The 22,159-nt window shown below is 41.2% G+C and overlaps 1 protein-coding gene across 2 annotated transcripts in view; it reads left to right on the forward strand.

Annotated features, from left to right (window-relative positions):
- Window positions 1-4,479: 4,479 nt before the first annotated feature.
- TPRG1 (tumor protein p63 regulated 1) overlaps window positions 4,480-22,159 on the forward strand; it is a 194,894-nt gene continuing 177,214 nt past the window's right edge. For both annotated transcript variants that reach the window (XM_010337715.2, XM_074404697.1), the window contains exon 1: window positions 4,480-4,756. The gene's annotated coding sequence lies outside the window, so the exon portion shown is untranslated. The remainder of the gene's footprint in view (window positions 4,757-22,159) is intronic.

The raw sequence follows: 22,159 nt of genomic DNA on the forward strand, positions 1-22,159 counted from the left end.
CTCATAGCTTAAAAAGTCTGCACAGTATTTTCATCATTGGGCTTTTGTGGGGAGTGAGACATAAAAATAACCTAAAAAATTTAAAATAAATTTTGCACAATGGTAAGAGGGGTCAGAAAGGGAAAATTCCTGTTTGTTGTGTACTCTCCATGAATTCACTTTGCTAGAGTCTTGTGATAGATGGATCTTTGTGCGGCTTTCCTGGAGCATGGACCACCATGGCACTTTCATGAAATCATTGTGCCAGAGCTGCCAGCATTATGCAAAGAGGGCCTGGAGGAGGGAAGAAGACATCTTAAAGAAAGGGACAGAGTATTGGAAGTCATTACAAAATAAAAGTATAGGACATCTAAACAAAAAAAAAATTATTTTAAGTATATCTCAACCATAACATGGAACGTATTTATACTAAAAACTTGTTTATCTGAAATTCAAATTTAACTGGAGTCCTTTATTTTATCTAGTAACCCTAGTCGAATGAAACAATCAGGTCAAAGATATAAGAAGTAATAAAGATATTTTTATAATAGTTTGTAGTTTTCAAAGTGCCCTCATGTTCCTTATCTCATTTTGGCCTCATATCATATCAACAAAATGTTGGTACTATCCCTCTAATTTTAGAGATAATGAAAGATGAGGTTCAGAGAGCTTAGGTGACTTACCTAAGGACATACCACTGGTAGGTGGCTGTGTTGGCACTTCAACTCAGTTATTTCATTATTATTATTATTTTGAGATGGAGTTTCACTCTTGTTGTCCAGGCTGGAGTGCAATGGAGTGATCTCAGCTTCCTGCAATCTCCACCTCCCATTCAAGGGATTCTCTTGCCTCAGCTTCCAGAACAGCGGGTATTACAGGCATGTGCCACCATGCCCGGCTAATTTTTTGTATTTTTAGTAGAGATGGGATTTCACCACGTTGGTCAGGCTGGTCTCAAACTCCTGAACTTAGGTGATCCACCTGCCTCGGCCTCACAAAGTGCTGGGATTACAGCCGTGAGCCACTGTGCCCAGCCCAGACCAGTTATCTTTTAAACTTCTTACTTTGAGATAATTTTATCCTAAAAAAAAAACCTTTTCCTAATGTTAACATCTTATATGCCCATGGAACAATGACAAAAACTAAGAAACTAACTTTAGTACTATTCACTAAAGTATGGACTTTACACATACTTCATTGATTTTTCTTTTTCGCACATGTCCTTATTCCTGGAATCCAATTCAGAGTCCCACATTGCTATTAGTTGTCAGGTCTCCTGCCATATGTAACAGGTCCTCACAGTTTTTCCTGTTCTTTTACTTTTGAACAGTACTGATGAGTTATTTTGTAGAATGTCCTTCTATTTTGGTTTTTCTATTTTTTTTTTCCTCAGGACTATACTGAAGGTATTGGGAAAGATACCATAGCAGGGATGTGTCCTTCTCAGGCTGTGGTATCAAGTATATTATGCTGATATATATTATTGGTGACATTAACCCTGATCTCTTGGTTAAGATGGCATCTGCTGGAATTTTCCCACTGTAAATTTGCTGTTTTCCCCTTTCTTATTACCAAATATTTTGAGAAGTGACACTTGAGACTATAAAAAGATGCTGTTTATACTTAAACTTTCCCTCATTAACTAATTTTAGCTTCTTGTGGTGGATCTTGCTTGCTGCCGTTATTATTATGATGTTGTGATGGTCATTTTCTATTTTCCTCATTTTCTCTACATTTATTAAGTGAAACTATTCTCTTGGAAAGAGACATTGCTTCACTCCTTATTTCAGCTCAGTTATTTTAATTCGGAGTCTATTGCTGTTTTCAGTAAAGCACAGATGAAGAAAAAATTATAGGATTTTGAGTTATAGTAAAGGTATGATTGTTTCAGGTACACAGTGGAAGGAGCATGAAAATAATTTTACTTATTTTACTAATATTGATCAAATCCTTATTTCTATACAGGGCCTTGTATTAGGTATTGTGAAGGAAAGAAATGCACAGAAAATCTCATAGAGGCTGACAAATCAAAGATAATACTTAAGGTACTCTTTGTAAGAGGGATAATAAAACTTCTCAGCTGAATGTTGAACTGATAAATGATTACGTTGATGACTATGGCAATGATAAGTGAGTTGTAATACAGTTATCAAACACCAGTGGCAAGCTCAGCTCTGAGTAATATAGAGTACCCTCAATCAGATGATCATGATGTGTGTACTGATTTTGGCACATACATCATGTGCCATGGGTTCTAAGCACATGCGTAGTACCAAATATGGAGGGTTATAAGCACCATGAGATCTTTCTCATAATTTTTAGAAAGAAGATTCCAACCGGAAGAGAACCATTTTGACTGTCTTTGGGATCCATGAGTCTCTTCTGCCTGGGAGAGACTATGAGGCTTCAGAGAATTCAAACATTGCTTCTCATTAAGGAAATAGTGAATTAACCTATATGTAGTATCTGAAAAAATTAAACTTCTATTCTCGGTGCTTTCTTTCTTAACTGGCCTAACATGGACCTTACAGGTATAATCTCAGTAACTTAAATATTATCAGAGGAAAATGGCCTGCCATGGTCATAATGTAGCAGATTATTTTAACTAGTAATTAATAAAACTGAACAACAGCATTAAAGAAAATACCTGTAGTCCCTTGGCATGAGACTAGAGGCAAATGTAGATTCTCCTCTGTGAGTGTGAATGGTCTACTATCAAGCAATCACTTATATATTCAGGTAGAATATGAATTGCTTAGGACACACCCATGACGTGACGTGAAGAGTACCAATGTCCATTTTAAAAATCCACTTTAAAGTACTGTCTTAAAAAATCCGACAGTAGAGCCTATTCCAGCTATAATAGGCTTTCATTTACATTCTTACTTAAATGCAGATGATAACCTGAGTTTGAGATGTGAGGGATAACCTGCATTTTAGAGAGGAAGAAAATGAGGTTAAGATCCGCATGTTGTTTTTGCTAACAATGGTGGATCCTGAGCTTGGATCCCAACCTTCTGATTATGAGATGTGTGCTTTTTTACCTCCTGCCATGTTACATCTAGCCGGTAGAATGCCTAAAATTCTGCACAACTCGAAGTAATATGTCCCACTTTGCCTGGAACAGTTAAGATTTATCCTTTTTTGCTGCATAAGTGTTAATAATGTTACCTTTTACTCTCAAAAATGTTTTAAATTGGACCAGAGATCATATAGTAATTTCACTGATGGCACAGCTCAGAGAGATTCCAGCTGGGGCTTCAATGTTTAAATTGGTGCTAAAGAAATCCCTAATGAATTACTTATATACATTACAAAAAGGCAATATTATTTAAGATATTAGTATCTAAATATGCTATGACACATTCTAATGTTGAAATTATATATAAATATTCATGTGTGTATATGTGTATATATGTATGTCTGTATGTGTGTATATATATGTATGTGTGTATATATATATATATGTGTGTGTATGTGTATATACATATATAGTTGCCTAGAAAAAAGCTCACAAAAAGGCAAAATTATAATAATTTGAGAATGTAAACTTTCCATCTTGAAAGAAACAAGACCATGTGGATAGGAGTCAATACCATAATAATAATTCTTCTCACAAATGCAGTAGAACTTTATATTACCAAGCACTTCCTGATTGTATTTTCTCATTTCAACTTCACAAGACTGCTCAATGGGTAAACTAATCCCCCATTTTGCAGGTGAAGCCAAAATGCAGATACACAGTGAATAAGGCAGATCTGAGACCTCTGAGACTGTCCTCATTAGGGATCCTTCACCACTGACCTTTATCCTTATCCTGTATTGGCTTTCCAAGCTAACAGGGAGACATTGAACTTATAGCCAGAGGCATATTATTACACTTCTCATCTCCTTGAGTCGGAAAAGGAGAGCATAATAGTGCCACAAAATAACACAGGAGAAACTAAGTAAAGCTTCTCTTTTATTTAAAGCCAACAGTCAGCCAATGGGTTAATTTCTGTCTCAAGCTATTCAAACTAACATTCGTTGGGACTGTGCTGTGATTTATAGCAGCTTGCTATTCTTCCCTAGTCCTCAGTTTCTCCATCTGAAAAATGAAACTTTTAACTAGATCATCTCCATGGTTCTCTCTGGCTCTGATGATGCATAACTCCATGATTCTGAGCTTCTGGGAAAAGGACAAATTCCAAAGCTGTATTCCAGAACCACCCTGTCTAACTCGGACTCTTCTTTTCTTTGCATTTGGAGTGAGCCCAAAAGAAAGGTCATTTTTGCAGACATCTTGATGTTGTACTCCAATGTCCTCATTAAATAACAGGAGCCCGGACTGGCAGGCCCAAGGGAATATTCAATCAAGGAGAAAAAGGCCAAGTCATTACTGGAACCCTATCATCAGAGCTGTAAACACAAGCATCTATTCCTGGGCGTCAGCTGAAAGCATGCTATCTTTCGCGTGCTATCTCTTCCTCCTTATACAGGTTCCGTTTGTCAAATGTGTGTGACCCTTTTGATAAGTCACCAGAGGTGATGAGGGAGACAGAGAAAGAAAGAAAATTACAACTGTAAATAGTCTGTGAACAGTGAAAGATCAAAACAGACAGTCTCTGGCTTTACCGGATGAGTCACCGTTGCAGCCTGACCGCAAAAACAAGCGTGGCTTCTCTACTTAGCAGCAGTCTTCCTGTCTGGAAAGGAAACACTGTTCAGATTGGAGATATTGGCCATTTTACAGACTTCAAAACAGCTTAGCCAACTGAACCGTCAGGTGGGAAAACAGGTAAAACAATTTTTCCTAGAGTTTGTCTGGAGAATCAGCTACTCAACTCTGATTTGAAGCTGCATGGAAATACTTTCATCTTTAGCCAAAGATGTTTATTTTAAAAAGTTTTAGTATGATGGTCTTCAGTTCTAGAGTAGTGTGTCTATTTTTCCTCAAATAATGTAAGTTATTTTTTTCTGGAAGAGAGTTGTTTCCAGGCACTGAGCTAGGTTCTAAGGGAGAGGGAGTTGTAATCAACATGAGGACCATCTAATGAGGAAGTAGGACCAGTACCCATATCATGACAGTAGGAAAGGAAATATGTGCTGAAAACAGGAGAAACATGATACCATGATGGTGCAAGGAAGCCAGAGGTGGGTGCTGGTGAATGGTTACCCGATGAGAGACTAGTGTAGAGAAAGGCCTATGTGTATTCAAGATTCAGCAATGAGTCTAATTTAGCTTGAAATGTAACATACAAATAAGGAAGTAGAGGAAATAAAACTGGAAAGAGAGACTTGGATCTGATCTGGAAGGCATTTGAATGCTAGAATGAAAATTTGGCGTCTTATTCTGTATGCTGTAGAGACTGGGAGAGAAAAAGCAGAAATGTTATGAGTAGATAATAATGCCAACTCCAGAGAGTAAAAGGCAAAGGAGTAAGATCAAGATCAGTTAGAAGACTCTTGCCATAGTTCAGGAAAGAAATTAATTTTGGCCTGATATGGTTTGACTCTGTGTTCCTACTCAAATGTCATCTTGAAATGTAATCCCCTCGTGTTGAGGGAGGGAAGTGATTGGATTATGAGGGTGGTTTCCCCCTTGCTGTTCTTGCAATACAGTAGTGAGTTCTCCCAAGATCTGATGGTTTTATAAGCCCTGCTTGCACTTCTCTCTCCTGCCACCACATGCCGAAGGTCCTTGCTTTCCTTTCTGCCATGATTGTAAGTTTCCTGAGGCCTCTTCAGCTCTGTGGAACTGTGAGGAGTCAATTGAGCCTCTTTCGTTTATAAATTACCCAGTCTCAGGCAGTTATCTCTATAGCAGTGTGAGAACAAACTAATACATGGCCCCTCCCCTAGAGCATTCCATCTAGAGTTAGAAAGGGGAAGATCTACAGGAGAGGGCTGTGTTAATGCATCTGAATTTCTAATCTAGTCCATGAGGATATCAATATAAATAAAAGTATTCAGCATCACAGAACAGTTTAGTGTATGTTGAAGTCATGGAGTGGAGGTGTGTGAGACTCTGAAGATTGTGGCCAGCTCAAGTTGACACAACAAAGGAAAGTTGGTCACTTCACAGAAGTATGGAGGCAAATAGCATTACCTAGACTACTCATACTGCAGGCGTTATTTGCTGCTTGGAATTTTGAATGCATATGTTAGATACTCAACCCATAATTTATTTCTAGCATATGATTTGTTTCCGGTGAAAGTCCCAGCCCTTGGTCTTTAGAAAGCAGTGATGCCAGGAAGGAAGAAGTTCCACCTTGTCTGGTGGCTGTAAGCCTGCTGTGTGTCTGACTTTGTGTAAATCACCTGCCATCTCTGGGACTTGGTTTTCCCATCTGTAAAACGAACATGTTATGTTCTTCTGTGTTCAGGGCCCTTCAAAGTTCCACAGTTTAGGTTGTATATTCAGAACAAGTAGCATCCATTACTAATATTATTTTTTACAAAACGAACCAATCACATTGAACCCTCCTGACAGCCCTAGGAATTAGCAGTGTGAGTCCCTTTCTTTAAAGAGACAGAGCCTCTTTTTGTTGCCCAGGATAAAGCACAGTGATATGATCATAGCTCACTGCAGCCTTGGCATCCTTGGCTCAAGTGATCCTCCCACCGCAGCATCCCTGAGTAGGTGGGACTATATATAGAGGCATGCCATCACACCTGACTAATTTTTAAAATATTCTGTAGAGTTGGGGTCTCACAAGGTGGTACAGGCTTGTCTCAAACTTCTGGCTTCAAGCAATCGTCTTTTCTCAGGCTTCCAAAGTGCTGGAATTATAGGCATGAGCCACTGCACCTGGCTGACATACTTATTTTAAAGACACTTTACTTATCTGTCAATAGAGCCACTTGGAAGATAACTAGGCCTTACAATGATTCACCGATCTAGTCAAGGCTAGAGCCTTGGCCACCTGACTCCTAGCCCAGTGCTCTCTCCACCCCACCAGGCTGTACTGATCAGTAAAGTACATGACAAGGAATGTACTCAGTTTTCCATGATCTTGAATATGCTGTGTTTTTATTGTTTCTTCTGAGTGAGGATAGCCCAACAGAAAAACAATTGTTTTATGGGGTTGCTGAAAAGTTTTAGTGGTTAAATGCATGTCTTTAAATCTACTTCTTTTTTTTTTGAGACGGAGTTTCGCTCTTTGTTACCCAGGCTGGAGTGCAATGGCGCAATCTCGGCTCACCGCAACCTCCGCCTCCTGGGTTCAGGCAGTTCTCCTACCTCAGCCTCCTGAGTAGCTGGGATTACAGGCACACACCACCCTGCCCAGCTAATTTTTTTTTTTTTTTTGTATTTTTAGTAGAGACGGGGTTTCACCATGTTGACGAGGATGGTCTCGATCTCTTGACCTTGTGATCCACCCACCTCGGCCTCCCAAAGTGCTGGGATTACAGGCTTGAGCCACCGCGCCCGGCCTTAAATCTACTTCCTTTCAGTGGGATGTGTGCAGATGTTGAGCTCTTCTTTGTGGTCAGTACTTCCATGGTCAGCTGCAGGAGGTTATGAACTTGGATGTGGTCCGTAGCCAGAGACTTGGCCTTCTACACTCTTCAGTGTGGGTCCCTCTGACCCTAAAAATCATGGAGTCCCTAGGCTTCATCCAATGCAATGTCCTGTCTAGGGCTTGATCTCTTCTATTATAGCTCCAACGGTTGTCCAGCAACTTCTTGAACTATCACATCACTTGTGGATCCTGGACACGTACTGTCAATTGTCTCTCAATCTCTTCACATGCTTGCCTCACGGTCAGCTCATATTCAGCGTGACAAATTTCCTTCTTTCTTTCTTTCTTTTTTTTTTTTTTTTGAGACGGAGTTTCGCTCTTGTTACCCAGGCTGGCGTGCAGTGGTGCGATCTCGGCTCACCGCAACTTCTCGCTCCCGGGTTCAGGCAATTCTCCTCCCTCAGCCTCCTGAGCATAACAAATTTCAAAACCCATGTTACCTTTTCTAAATACTTTTCTTCTCAGATGGTATCATTTAGTTCAACAAGCTAAAACCTAGTCCTCTTACACCCAATCGCCTTTGACATTTAGCAACTCCTGATTATGCTCCCTCTGAAATCCGTCTACATCTATCCTCTTTTATGCTCACATCCACTGTCCCCTTTCAGGCTCCCTGCTATGTTTCCCTGGACTATCTATTAAGCTGCCCAGTTGATTGCTCAGAGCCTTTAATAGGCGAGTCTGCATTTTACATTTCTAAATGAGAATACAGGATACATTTCTCCAACTTACTGGCTATGGAACGTCTTTTCTTTTCCCCAGAGCATCTTCTGGAAAATGCTAGTCTAGCCTTTCCAGATGCAGTGTAGTCCCTGTCATTGTCACATCTGTCCACCCCTCTTTGTAGTCGAACTTGTTATTTCCTCTGCTTAGAATGCCCTTCTTCCCGACTCTTGCCATCTGGAGAAATCCTACGCGTATTTCACAGTCCAACTCAAATGTCTCCTAGTCTCTGAAGACTTCTTTGATCTCAAGTCCCAGCATATTGGCATAACCTCTGAGCTCTCGGAGGACTGTGTACTTGAATCTATTATAATATTTAAATTATATTCTAGCTCTGTGTGTGTCTATTTCTCCCAACAATTCTAAGCTCTATTTGTTACTCACCTGTTTCCAAGTCTAGAATTTTGACTGCCTTCTTTCACTTCTCTGACCATTCACTAACTTATAGTTGATGCTAAATAAATTTCATGCCATAAATGAGCTCACAATTCTAGTACAGTGTTTCAGCCTCTTTACTTCCTCCACTGCTCCCTCTGACACAGTGAGGGGTGTGCTGGGGCATGAGAGCATTGGTTCAGAAGGGAAGATGGGACAAGTATATCAGTAGTAATTACTGATCCTTACAGAAGGGAACTTCTCAGGGAGGAGAAGCCATTCAAGATCCTTATGGAAAAGGACTTCTTGGGGGAAGAAAGCCATTTCTGGAAAGGAGCTATTAAAGAGCATTCCTGAAGCTTCCATATTAATGTCTTACATTTACTGAGTGCTTTTTCTTTGCAGGGTATTGTGCTAGGAACTGTGAACACATGTGAACCCTCAAGCAGCTTCTAGTTAATAGTTAGGCTTTCTAAAGACTCCTAGTTTCTATTAACAACAAATAGCTCTGCTAACTGGGCAACAAAGAGAAATTTACTTTAAGAATGTGGAATTTTCAGAACTTAAGGGCAGGAAAACAGCTAGGTCTCTGCCTTGCCTCCCATTCACATTATAGCCCTGGGCTTTATCAAGGTGATTATGCACATTTGAAATATATTTGCCAAAGTATCTTCCAGTATCCTAAAATAGCTAAATAACTCTTCAGTTTGAGGGCAATCCATACATTCCCAGTGTATGCAATGATTATGCTTCCCTATGTAGACCACTGCAGGATTAACAGATCATTTTAATGACTTGCCTTCTTCAGTCTCCACAATAATCATTCAGTCATTCCATGATCTTTACTTTGGGCTACAACATAACAGGTGCAAGGATAGGTATATGGAGACAGTTTTAAACAGAATGGACAGGATCCCTATCCTTCTGGAATTAAAAGTCCGGAAAGACAGAGTTTATATTTTTCTTGTTTTAGAGACAAACTAAGGTGGAATGATTTCTCCCTGTTAGGTGGTAGAGCTAGGACCCAAACTGGGGCTTCCCAGTCTCAACCCAAGAATTAGATTTTGCCACCGTCAGCTTTGCAATCATTGGGAGATCCCCGTGTTCCTTCCAGGAGTTAACTGAAAAAAATAATAATGTCAATGAAAATGTCAAAGAGGCAAATAAAAAAGGCAAAAGTATGAACATTAAGAAAGCAACAAGAAAAACCAGCTTCTGAAAACCCCAAAGTGTGTGTGTGTGTGTGTGTGTGTGTGTGTGTCTGTCTGTCTGTCTGTCTGTCTGTCTGTGTTTGTGTGTGTGTGTTTGGGTGGGGTAAGCTCTCAAACCGAAACAAGTAATATAATAATAGCAGCAGCAGCCACTTCAAAACAAAAAAACAAAACCAGAAAGGACTTTTTCCCTCAAATCTGGAATACAGCAGGGTGTCCTTAGTCATATAGAGTAGTGTTTGATGTGAGCATCCAGGCCCTGCTGTGAGCAGAGCTCTCCATTCCTGTCTCCCACATAGCCCTTATTGACTGGCTTTGCTGGACTCAAATGTGAGCAGGCTACAGCTTTGCCTTTGGCATTTGAAGGATAATCTTACTTGGAGGCCGCAGTAGGGTGCCACATGGGAATGCAGTGAGCAGGGGGAGAGAGGGAGGAGGCCTATTTTGATTGGGAACTTCCCCATGTCTACAGCACTCTCTGCCTGCTTCTCTCAAGTGAGTACCCTTCCCCTTTCTCGTGTCTATACTGTAGACCAATGTGTCTATACTGTAGAACAACATACAATATACTGTTTGCAGCCAGTAGAGGCCTTGGTTGATGGTTGAGTAGAAAGATGTGATCTCCCTTTTCCTGTGCTATGATGAGATCTTCTAAAGGTGAATCAAATGGACAATTACATTTGTCTCTGTGCCTCTCTATTTTAAAGCTGGAAAATGTAGCCTTAGGGTAGCTGATTCTATAGATAGTAACCAAAAGCAGAAAGAAAAAAAAAAAGAGAGCTTTCTTAGACATTCATTGAAGCCTTGAATAAGACATAGTCCCTGCCTCAAGAAGAGGAACTAATATGTGTAAACCGTAGCTCCATTGTCATCTAATAACGGGCATATGTAAGTTTTGTGAAAGCCCAGGGGAGAAAGTGATAATCCTTCTGGGTGGGCATGTTAGAGCTGGGTCTGGAAAATAGGAGTTTACTCGATAGAAAAGTGTAATTGGAGTTGAAGGGAGAAGAGACAAGGGTAAAAATGTCATGCAAGCAGAGGCTGGGAGGTGTGAAAGTGCATGGTGTATTCAGGGAGTATTTGAGGAGATACTGGTTGTATTTCTGGTAACAACACACTTTGTGTAATGAGACAAAGTGAGTGATTGCTTGGGTTTTATGGTAGGGCTAGCTACATTAACAACCAACCAACAAATATCAGTGGGTTGAAAGAGTAGACTTTCATTTCTCACTCACTTCGCAGCACGATTCAGGTTGGTAGGAGATTTACAGTCCAGGCTGTCATTCAGAGGCCCAGGTTCCTGCCGTCTTGTGGTTCTGTCCTCCCCTGAGTTCCTCAAGTCTTTGCCACTCAGCTGGAGGTGGGGGAAAGAGAATGAGCATCATGCATGCCTGGGAACTTTAGAGGTGATGTCTGGAAGTTGTATACATCACTCCTGTCCATATACATATATGCCTTTGGCTAGAACTTAGCCACCCAACCACAGTCAACTGCAAGGGGTCGAGGGAATTAGAGGCTAAGGGGAGAATACCTCGTTAAGCAGAACAGTATCTATCACAAGTCATGTCTGGAGAACAAGAGGATGGAGAGCATGAGGGCTTTATGCATACAGGATAGAACTTGACCAAAGTGTTCTAGCTTCCTTAGGGGACAAGTATGTAATAAAGGAGTCAGGGAGGGCTCTAGGTGAGAGGTCCACCAGGGCCACGCTTCTTGGGGAAAAGAATGAATGATTCTATCTGAAAGGTGTTTGTACTCAGACAGAAAAAAAAAAAATCTGCTCCAGCCATGAGAAAATGGACACAAAATCACTCTCGCTCAGCTCTTAAAATGGGAGCGAAAGAAACCCAGCCAAGTAGACAACTTACAGCCCCAACATTTATAGAGCACCATGTGGTTTACTGTATGCTCACACACAAGGTTCTCAGCTGATCCTCACAAAGGAGGAGGACCTGGTTGAAAATTATTCCTGTTTTAGAAGTGGAAAAATGTATGCCCAGAGATGTTAAATCACTCGCCAAGGGTTGCACAGTAAGAGATGCATCTGCCACTCGTGTCCACATTGTGCTCTTTCTGTAGTTCTGCAGATCTTCCTCTGAATAGTGGAGATACTGACCACCCTCTGGGAAGCTGACCCAGATCCAGCCCTGGACTGGAGGCCAGGATCCTGGGAAAGCTCTCCTCCATCACCCAGCCCTCTGTTTGCGTGACTTCTGGAATCAGTGAACTGGCTCCTCATCCAGAGAGCACGTACATGTTAGCTGTCAAACAGCGTGTGCCGCATCTGACAACCCTAATATCACTGTTTGTATTATCAGACAATTACCAGCCGAGCTCGTATTCATAATTTGACTAACAACTCGCGACAATGATTATTTTTCCTTTTCTGGCAAAACAAATATAGCAGCATTTTCTTTTCAGCATCAGCGCTGATGCTCCTTGGCGTTCTATCAGCTGAAGGATTTTTTTTTTTTTTCAAAAAAAAAATGTTAGTCGTACTCCCCCACATCTCGCTAACTTTACAGTCCCCCACGGCATCTGTGTGCAGTGAACTGAGCTGTTGAGACTAAATGTAATTTGCAATCAAGCTTCTGTTAACATGGAAATGTACCGGCTGGTCTGCTGCAATATGGGTTCTCATTCTGTCTAGCATATGGTTGCATTAAATCCAGTCTCCAGAATGTCTCTTGTTACCACATTGTCAATCCGTGCAGAGCAGAGAACCCTAAAAAACCACTAAAGGAACATATTTTTGGAATTGGCTCTTCTATTGGATCTTGACAAGAGCTGTCCAAAGACATACTTGGTTACTTGAAATGAACTAGCCCTGTCAGATCTATGCACACACACACACAGACACACAGTAAACTTGAAAACTGGCTTGATGCTCTGTAGTCGTAAGCTTAGGGATTACGCTGGGGGACAAAGGAAAAGGAGAAGGTGAAGATTCAGCTTCACCAGATACATCTGAGACTCCTTTATAGTTTTTTTTTTCTTGGTATCTCAATATTCAAGGCCCAGAATATTAGAGTTGGACACATAAGCAGTCTTTGTGGCTAAAAACACAGGCTTTTGGATGGAGGTAAGCTGGAATCCTGACCCCATCCCTCCTTAGCTTGGTGACTTTGGGCACATTCTGAAGCTTTGTGTGCCTCAGTTACTTCATCTGTAAAATGGAGTGAAAGAAGGGTACCCTCACAACTTACATCATTATAGGGGAATAAATGCCTACACATAGCACTTAGGTCAACGAATCGTTGCTACTGCTTAGTATTAATTCCCTCTTCCTCACCATCCCTATTCCCAAATCTGGTGCTTAAATACCTCCCACAACATCCCTGCTATTATTCTCCTTCTCTCGTCTTGCACCCCACTGGTGTCCAGAATGTCAGTCTCTTCTGAAGCAGCCCATTCTTTTCTGTGCAATTCCGTTAAATGGCCTTTCTTATATTAAACACAAATCTCACCTCTACCTTGAGCCTTTCCTTTGGGACATACAGAAAAAGCATAATTCGGTGGCAGTCCTTCAGGTATTTCAAGAGAGTAATCACACACTCTGTAAGTATTCTGCGGTTTCATCTGGCATCTCTCATTTCTCCTTTTGATTATGCAGTTTTGCATCCTCTTACTGGGCAGGCCCCTCCTCGCCAACCTGCCTGGATATGTCCATACCACTCTTGATTTCTGCAGCCCAGGCTGACTGCCGTGTTTGCAGCTGCTCAGTCACCAGCCTAGTCCTACCTGGTGACGAGAAGGGATTCATCTGATTACTTTAACACAGCTCAAAAGTGGACCTGTTTGCACACAAGGACATCAAGCTTTATAAAGTAGCCTCTCCTTGAAAAATTAACAAATAGCAGGTTTCAACAAATCATATTTTAAATTCAATGGAGGGAAGAGATGTATGCCTACAGGTCTCTGTTTCATGTGGCAGAAAAAAATCCTTTTTTTCAAGGGAGTAATTGCCCTCCTTATACATCTATTCTGTAAATAAGTTCTGTAGGTTTTATTGAATGTGCTTTCAGTAGGAAACACACAGAAGGTGCACTGTATCTCACCAAAGAGATAGGATGCAACGTTCTCCAACATTTAAAGGGCATTTTGGGAGATCAGGGGAAAACGGAAGGGGAAGACATTCTGGTCATTCATTCATTCGTTTGTTTGAAAACTATTTGTGTGCCAGACACAGTGTTAGGCACAAGACATGTTTCTAACAAGCTGTTCTTGCCACCAAGAAGCTGGAAGACAAGTTAAAGCCAATTAAGATATGCCAAGTGCAGGGTGTGGTGGGACCATCTCATGTAGTCTCGAGTAGCTCAAAATCCAGGGATAGGGATACATATGAAAACATAATTACACAATTATGGAATAAGTGTTATATTTCAAGATCCTACAGTATAATCTTGTACAAAGCACTTTGAGAAGAGAATTTGCTCATCAAGTATTTTATTGAACACCCAGTATGTACTGGATTTACAATGAAGAGCCAAACAGATACTCCTTGAAATTTACCAAAGTTATAGTCTCAAGTATTTGTGTGTGGTCTTAAATTACGTACATACACTCTACTTTTTTACTCATTGATTACTTTAAAAAGCTGGGATAAGTGTCATGAAGAAGAAAATAGGATTCTAGTAGAAAATTAGGTGGGGCCCTGACTGGAGAAGTCAGTGGGATATCAAGGACGTCTTCTCCAAGTGGTATGTAAGTGGAGACCTGAGAGATAAGTTGCAATAAGGATGAGAAAGATGGAGGAAGGCAGCTGTGCCAAGACCTGAAAGAGGGACCAATTTAAAGAGTTTGAGGAATGGGGAGAAACAGAGTGAGAGAAAGGGGGTGGTCAGGAGTGTCTTTGCTGAACAGGTGACCCTACTTAGGAAGACTTAGCACGTGCAGAGGAAAGACAGGTTATTTTAGGCAGGATGAGCAGCAGGCACAGAGGACACATCCAGGTCTGGGAGAAGCTGCTTCCATTTTTGTGGTGGGGGTGGTGGTGAGATGTTCAGAGAATGTACAGAAATTGAGAGGAAGGCTGGGTTGGGTCATAAACGGCTTTATAAACTACATCAAGGGATTGATTATACCTGCAGACCCCACAAAAGCACTGAAGATATGCTAGATTATCTTCATTTTTTTTTTTTAAACTCATTTCCTATGCCTGTGAGTCAGGAGAGGGCAGAGGCATGCCTTCTGAAACTCTAGATCAGGCGTCCCCAAACTTTTTACACAGGGGGCCAGTTCACTGTCCCTCAGACCGCTGGAGGGCCGCCCATACTGTGCTCGTCTCACTGACCACCAATGAAAGAGGTGCCCCTTCCTGAAGTGTGGCGGGGGTGCTGGATAAATGGCCTCAGGGGGCTGCACGCGGCCCGCGGGCCGTAGTTTGGGGACGCCTGATCTAGAAGCTGCCTCCTGCCCCCGTTTTCCATTATGGGTGGTGGTTAAATTAAATTCTGTCTCCTCCTTGTCACTTTGTTCCCAGCTCTGATATGTGATCTGTGGAAGCTTTCATTTTGCCATTCTCTGATTCTTGCTGTAGTGACATTGTGTTACGGTCTCTTGATATGAGGGAGGGGCCAGCAGTTTCTGAAGACCACGGAGACTCACTCAACCCTGAATGGTGCTTGCAACCTGCTCCTGCATTCTGACAGGAAGGTTTCACCCCAAGGTGTGAAGGATGAATCACCCCATGATGCAGATTATTTTCGGCTGCCAGTTGGCCATCCTTTATTGAGATCACAGAAATCAGAGGCTTGTTAGACTATTCAGCCCAGTGCTCAGGCTCAGTGGAGAAACTCATTAGCTCTATTTAATTAGAGAAACCAAACACTTCCAAACGTACTTTAATGTCAGCCTCCTTCCCACCGCCTCATTAATATATTTTTAAAAACTTTTCACCTTTAATGTGGCAATGATTTTCTTGATTCTTTCAGCATTAGAACTCCAGAGATTTAAGGTATTTAGCTAGAGAACAAGTAGAAAAATGATGCAAGTGATAGTCATGATTCTTTGGAGCAGTATCTTTTGGTATTACTAAATACGAGACTTTTAACGTATAAGCTAGATGAAGGTTGTTGTTCAGGCTTAATTTTATAATATTGCAAATATTAGAACCATCTTTATTTTTTATAGAAGTTTACTTTTTTCAGAAAGGTTTTACATCCATCAGATGACTCCCACGAAACACTGAAAGAAAGTAGGAGCAGCTGATAATATCTCCATTCTCCAGATAAGGAAGTCTGGGCTGAGAGCAGTCAAAGGATTTCTCAGGATGACAGCTATATGCTTCAAGGTTGACAACAAGGGCACACATTTCAGGCCCAAGTGGCTTGAGGTACTGCCTGTCAATGATAAATAGGGATGTTAGGGGGAGAAGCTGGTTGTCTGAGAAAAGTGACAAATTCACAGTAGGATGTGCTGAATTGCAGCTGACTAGAAAACTAGAAGCTGGATGCTTATTTGTATGGCTCTGTCATACAAACACTGCTCTAATACTGTGTAAGTATGGTCTTCTCAACCCACAGGACATTTTTCTTGGGTCATAATCCTTTTCAGGTTGCCTGAGAGCCCATAGTTATGAAGTAGTCTCTTAATTCATCCTAAATACATCTTTGTAATCTCTTGGTCTTTTATTCAGGCTGACCCCAACCCAGAACTAAGTGTAGGTAATACTGATTTGATAGCATATTTTCATATCTCTTACCTCAACTGATTCCCACAGCACTCCTGTGAGATTTGAACTCTGATCTCTGTCAAATCTACTAGAAAAAGGAACTCTGTTAAGATGTAGGATTTTCCAGTAGGAAACAGCTAATGGTCGAATAGCAGGGGCTTGAAGCTTGGGCCTCTCTCTCCAATAGCATGACTTATTCAATCATTTCCGGTGAAATTCCCCAAATACCTTACTTCCTCTGCTTTGTCCTCTCTGTGTGGCTTCCTACTCTAGGATCTTCAGGAACTCTTCCCACAGCTTAGTTTTCTGGAAGCATTCTCATATCAGTCATACATGTTTTAGTATGATTTTAAAAGTTAGAGTTTTCTCTGTTAAAAGTATACATATTCTCATTATCGTCTTTTTGCTGCTCACTGTAACAAATACTTCTTGAGCACTTGCTATGCCCTTGACAGTGATGAACAATCAGACATCATCTACCTCCTCCTGGATTTAATATGACTGTGGCAAGAAAGCTTTGTTTTCTATAAGCGGACTTCAGAGATCCACGGATCTTATAGGCAACCATTTGTTCCTGCAATTTTAAGGTATTTTTAACCTTTAATTGTGGGTTTAGGAATATTTAGCCAAATACTCCTCCAGGTGACATATAGGCAATGAAGAGGAAACAGTACATAAAATAGTGATGCGATTTCACATTTTGAAACAAAGAGGCAGGTGGTTCTGCTGTCAAACGGAGCATTAAAATGTAACCGGAGGTGTAGGTGTGGGAGTTTCTCAATAGCCTTGGAAACAGCCAATATTTTGGTAGGTTCTCAGGGTTTTCTCATTTAATAAAAGGGATTACTTGCATCATATCACAGAACTAAACGGTGAAGCCAGGAAATAGTCTGTGTTTCCTGTTGGTTCTTGCTGAAATTTTGGAACAGGTCATCACACAACTGATTCATGGGCATTTTGAAGAAAAGGCACTGATCACTAGAAGTTAAAATGAGTTTACTATAAACAAGATGTGCTAGACACACCCCATTTCCTTTTCTTATTATGCCACTCAATTGGTAAATCAGCGGGATGAGGAAGTTGTAGCAGTGGACTTAACATGACCTCTTGTGATACGGTCGCACATAAGCAGGTGAAATATGGGCAGGGTCGTGTCTTACACACTGGTTTCATGGGCAGGTGGACAAAAATGACTCTCGAGCATTGCTCACTGTTCCATGTAAGCTAGAAGGAGGTTTTTGGTGAGGACTGGATGCCTTTTATTCTGTTCCATACTTTTTTAAAATTACTTGAAAGATTATCTGGAAGAGGGAATGCCCAGATATTAAAAAATGACACCAAACTGATACAAAAATCAAACACCGTAGACTAACACAGAGAGATGGCATAATATAAGGAGAAAGAGTTCTGGCATTGAAGAGAGAATGGGCTAACATTGCCGCTTGTCTCTGACCCCTTGACAGCAAGTAACATTGAACAGAGACTGTTTCTAAGAGTTCAGTTCCATCACCTGTAAAGTAGAAATAGAGTTGTCATTAAAATCTATATGAGAACTAAAACAGAAGTGTATCAACACCTAGAATCATGTATGGTAAATATTTTAAATAAATTAATAGAAATAACATTAATAATATTAATATTTTAGATTATTTTAGATATTAATAAAATTAATATCTAAAATGATCTAGAACTTCTAGAACACAGGACTGAAATTAATACCATGAAGCAAATCTGAACTTGAGAGATATGTATGGAGATGGTATTGGAGGTATCAGGACTGCATTTATGACACTCAAGCTGCTAAGAGGTGCTTACTTAACACTTATCAAACACTTAAAAATGTATGTTAATGATGACTTAATTAGCTGTGTGTGCTTGAGAAATAACAAAGGAGGATCACTGGGTGCAGTGGCTCATGCCGGTAGGCCCAGCACTTTGGAAGGCTAAGGTGGGCAGGAGGTCAGGGAGTCAGGAGTTCGAGACCATCCTGGTCAGCATGGTGAAACCCTGTCTCTAATAAAACTACAAAAAATTAGCCAAGCATGGTGGCACGCACCTGTAGTCCCAGCTACTCAGGAACCTGAGGCAGGAGAATTACTTGAACCTGGCAGGTGGAAGTTGCAGTGAGCTGAGATCATGCCACTGTACTCCAGCCTGGGCAACAGGCTGTTTCAAAAAAAAAGATAAAAGAAAAGGGTAGATTTTACATTGATATTATGTGTCTGATATCTTCATATATATTAAGGGCTGCCATGTTGAAGAGAATATGGATATCTTGCATTTTTCTAAGCGCAAAGCCAAGCTAAAATTGGTGGTAGTTAAAAAGAGGAAATTTTGATGATATTAAAAATTTTTTCTCTAATAATAAAGAGCTTTACTATAATGGATCTGCGGGACTTGCAGGACAGGAGACCCTTTATCATATCAGCTGGTTTTCCTTGTACTGAAAAGCCAGGCAGTGTTGGTTGAATGATAAGTGTATTAAGGCTTTCTTTATGCATTGATATTACTAAATAACAGTTTTGTTTTGGCACTGATTTAAATGCTAGTGGCCAAATGATAAAGATATGACCTCAACCTTCAACTAGGTCACAGGAAGAAAAGGTGCCCCTAAGTCTCTTTGAGGAATCTGAGGAAGACAGACAATTAGTAGGAGTTTTCCAGGCAGATATTCCATTTAAAGAGAGTAGCCAGTGTCAAGGCTAGAGGTTTGAGACATCATAATGGATTCTCAAAAAGACAAATGTTTCTGGGAGTAGAGTTTGCCAGGAAGGCGAGGACCTGCAATGCTCTATCCGGAGTGTCAGGGACTCAGATGCCTTCCCTCTCTATCTGTTGTATCTTGTACATACCCATGTTAGAGCACTGATCCCACCATATTCTAATTGCCTTGGATACATCTCCTCAACACACTGCAAGTTCCTTGAGGACAGAGACCATGTTTTATATATTCTTGTGTCTTCACTGCTTACCCTGCACTATCCATAGTTCACATACTAAATAAATCCTAATAAATAAAAAAGACTTAGATGAAAGCAATATGCATCTCATTTAAAATAAGAGTTTTGGTTCTTAGATATTTCTCAAGCTGGGCTCAATGTAACACCTAGAATCATCTCTAGAGAGCTGTGCCTTTTCCAGAGGACTTCTGCAAATGCTAATGCTATTATTTAGTACACCGCATATAGGTACTGCACTAAACACTTTTCCTGCCTTATCATTTAATCTGCACAACATCCCCCTTGGATCTGCATGCAGTTTCTTCATTTATTGATGAAGAATTTAAGATTTGGAGAGGTTAAGTGACTCACCTAAGGTCATAGAGTCAGGGAGTGACACAGCTGGGATTTGAACCCAGGTCTATCTGACTCCAGAGCCTGAGTCTTAACCAGTATACTATCCACAGAAGGAGAAGGGGGTAAGAGTTATCCAGTGATCCCATCTCCAGGGCAGACCCTTGAGATTCCCTTTGAATTAAAAGAGACTTGCTTGGTTAAAAGAAGTTGACCTCTCCAGAATCTTCCGACCTCACATTCTAATATAACCTCTGCTCTAGCAGTGGAGAAAGAGAAAATCCGTAGGGGTGGGGACAAGCTTGGAGGAGCTGGCGCATCTTGGATGCAGGTGGGTACGGCAGCCACCCCTCCCTGCTCTCTCCACGTAGCACTGCTACAGCAGCAGACATAACATTTGGTTAGAGATCAGAGGAAATTGCAAAATGGCCATGGCGGAGGCAGAAAAAAAGTAGAAATTTAGACTCTTCTTGCTTTTGAATGTTTTGTATAGTCTGGGAGCCCCATGGGGATGTTTCTTTTTTGTTTTTCCTTTGGACTGGGATGTCTTCCATTTGGGAACCCCTTTGCTTCTTAGAAGTTCTAGAAACCAGCCCAGGCCCACAGGTAAGGAAGCTAGGGCCTACCTCTACGTTCTAGCCTAAGAGAGAGGAAAAAGTGACCTGGAGGTCTCCGGCCTGAAAAGCAGTGCTGTCCAGTGGAACCCAGGGAAGACACTGACTTTAAAAACAAGCATGGCATGCGTGGCTGACTTTTGCTTGCTGCTTGAGTCTGGCAGACGTGGGTGGGCAGACGCCAGAGATCAGTGGGTGTGGATGGTCGTTCTTTCCTAAGTGCTGAAAAGGCGATCACCTTGCACTTGTGAAGATAAAATGCAAACCCAAGTTTCTCTGTCTTGGAACACAGAACAGAGTAATCCTTTCTCAATTTTTGAGAGAAATGTTTTTAAAAACTAGCAGCATATAGGAAATAGAAGGCTGCCTAAGGTTCTGATTCGCAGGTAAGAATTCTACTGCCCAGTCAAAACTCTTGGTGTTGGTAGGATTTGTCTGTCTGCAAGGACAAAGGTGAAAGACAAGTTGCTGTGAAACCTTTCCCCTCGCTCCTGATTGGTAAGCAAAAATGTCCACACACTGCCATCTGGTGGGCACTACTGCTCACTGTCATTTTCATGAGAATTTCAAGTTTAATCTTAGAAGGGGCCAGGCAACTACCAGCCTTCAGCAATATTAGCAACATATAAAACACAGTTCCTGGCTACAAAGGGCTCACAGTCTAATGGAAGATGGACATTCCCAGTAGTGATAACTGAATAAACGCTATTTTAAGAAGAGGTGCCGAGCGTTATCAAAGCAGAGGACCTCCCTCTGGGAGTTTAGTTTAGGGAAAACCACCTTTATGCTGAGCCTAGAAGCACGACTTGCCTGTGGAAAAAAAAGAAGGGAAAGTTTATTTTAAACACAGGGACCATCACGGGTCATGGCATGGTGTGAGTTGTTAGTTCAGCCTGGCTGGTCAGTAAGTAACATAGACAGACGCTATAGAAAAAAGGCTGAGAAAAGGTTAAGCCAGACTATGAAGGGCCTTGAATGCCTGGCCCAGGCAATGAATCGGCTCTAGATTATACAGCTAGAAGATAAAGGAATAAGATTTGGGTGGTAATGCAATATGAAAAACAAGTGTCTGTACACACATGCTTTTCAAACATTCGGAACTCTCTCATTACTTGAAATCACCTATGGAAACCCATTATGTGAAACAGGCAAAACCAAGCATTTCTGGTCGAAGCAGAAGTGGGGATTCAGAACCTGAAGATGTTCTGCCACCCCATGTCTCCCTTTCCTGGCACATGCGATGCCTTTGGGTAACGCCTAAGGCTTAGCTGAATCTTGCTTGTCACTGCTTCTGTGGATGATTGCTTACCTAGTGTGACTATCTCTGCTCTGATGTTAGCACCAGCTTCGTCCTGTCCCTCCTGTATCATGGGTGTCCATAAATTAGGTTCTAGATCTTTTCTTATCTCAGTGCTGTTCTGAAGATTCCACTTATGGTCATCTCTATTTTAGTAATAAATTCACTTCCCCAAACAATCTGTATTACCTGGTCCCTGGCTCCTAGCTTTATGTTGCTAAAGGACGTATGTAGGGAGGTGGTTAGAAACCAGCCAGCTCTGCAGTGTCTGCTAAGCATCACTGTTTGCTGCCCAAGGTGTTAATGCATGTTAAGTACCTACAGCATGCATGTAGCATAGATAATTAACGATGGAGTTATGGGACATTGTTTGGTCTTACTCAGGGCACGAAAGTTGTTGCTTTCATTCCAAGAACGGCACTCTGAGAAAGCATTCACAAGCCTGCTGATGAGTGGCTGAATTATCAAGATCTGTAGGACTTTCTGTTC

Source organism: Saimiri boliviensis, chromosome 8 (genome assembly GCF_048565385.1).
Source record: "Saimiri boliviensis isolate mSaiBol1 chromosome 8, mSaiBol1.pri, whole genome shotgun sequence".
Classification (NCBI taxonomy): Eukaryota; Metazoa; Chordata; class Mammalia; order Primates; family Cebidae; genus Saimiri; species Saimiri boliviensis.